Raw genomic sequence first — 1704 nt, 5'->3', positions numbered from 1 at the left:
GTATATATGTATATATATATATGTATGTGTGTATGTGTTTGTATGTCTGTGTTTGTCCCCCCAACATCGCTTGACAACCGATGCTGGTGTGTTTACGTCCCCGTAACTTAGCGGTTCGGCAAAAGAGACCGAAAGAATAAGTACTAGGCTTCCAAAGAATAAGTCCTGGGGTCGATTTGCTCGACTAAAGGCGGTGCTCCAGCATGGCCACAGTCAAAAGACTGAAACAAGTAAAAGAGTAAAAGAGTAAAAGAGTAAAAGAGTATATATATATGTATATAAAGTCTACACTTTCAACTTTCTTGCTACTCTCTCGTATTTATCACACCCCTCTAGCATACATAACCTATTATTCACTTCCAATATCACACATCCTTTATATCACCCATGTCACTGTGACCTGTGTCCCTACTGCCATGCCCCTATCACCCCTACCTCGATCTTTCATCTCTCAATCACTCTCTCTTCTTATTGCTCTGACAAAGATTGGCAGTAAATCTCTTCTCTTCACCATTCTTCCAATGAAACTAGGGATGTCACTGGACCTACCTGAGTCTCTCCCCAACACTCAACCACTACTTTTCATATATCTATTACCCTAGATCTCTCACCCATCCCAGGGTATATGTTAAACCCAGAGATTGAGGGGAACCTTTAGTTTTGTCAAGGACATGGCAATTATCTCCAATGATGATATTCTTCGAACCATACAACCCATACCAGCATGGAAAGTGGGGGTAAAATGATGATCATACATACATACATATGGTTGTATAAATATACATATGTGCATGTTTGTTTGTATATATATTATACACATTCATTCTTTCATATATATGTATGCATGTGCATATGAATACATATACAATTAGATTAAAGTCTAATACAATTATTATGATAGTTTTTCTAGGTTTTTCTTCCCACAAAATAAAACAAATAGAATGGCACTAGTGAAATAAACATTAATTCCAATTTAATTTTACAGTTGAAATATTTGCAATTATCTGGTTTTCTCTTTATAAACTTTGTTGTCAACAACAACACCAATAACAACAACATAGCCCTACCCGGTTTTTTCAAAAATATGTTCTTGTTTAGTCCATGTATATTCAAAGAGCTGACATCCTGAAGAAGGTCACTTTTACTCTCCATTCCTCCTGGGGTCAATAAAGTAACAGTCATTATTTTATAGACCAAGGAGGGGGTGGAGGATCATTCTGATGATGATGAGTCACCAGAATGTCATTAATCACCCCCACCAATATTTCCTAATCCACCTCATTAAACCCCCAATACTTCATAATAAACTACACCAAGTTATATCTCCTAACACACTTCACATGCCAAACCCCTTTTTCATACAAACACATCTTTCTCATTGCTACTCAAACATTGCCCCTTATATTAAAGATAATTTAGATGAACCTACCTTTCGTTAATTAAGCTTATTCATTAACCAATCTTTATTATCTCAATCAGGAACAAATAATAATGATCCTCTCAACATGCTGTGTATCAGTGTGATTATATGAAAGCCCATCTTTTGATAAGCTTTCCAAGTTTAATCAATGTTGTCTATGATAATTGTGTGGGTTATATTGAAATGTTGAGAGATTTACAGCATTTGTCAGGTTAAGAACCAGTTTCATCTCCAGCTTTATTGATATCTCTTAATCCAGGTAAATATGATGGAAACCAAGCCAA

General features: G+C 35.9%; 1 protein-coding gene across 1 annotated transcript in view; it reads left to right on the top strand.

Moving 5' to 3' along the window:
• LOC106870252 (uncharacterized) overlaps window positions 1-1704 on the top strand; it is a 14386-nt gene that overhangs the window by 9795 nt on the left and 2887 nt on the right. The window lies entirely within an intron of this gene.

This window comes from Octopus bimaculoides, chromosome 28 (assembly GCF_001194135.2).
Source record: "Octopus bimaculoides isolate UCB-OBI-ISO-001 chromosome 28, ASM119413v2, whole genome shotgun sequence".
Taxonomy (NCBI): domain Eukaryota; kingdom Metazoa; phylum Mollusca; class Cephalopoda; order Octopoda; family Octopodidae; genus Octopus; species Octopus bimaculoides.
The sequence above is the reverse complement of the archived record's forward strand: the minus strand, read 5'-3'. Positions and strand labels throughout refer to the sequence as shown.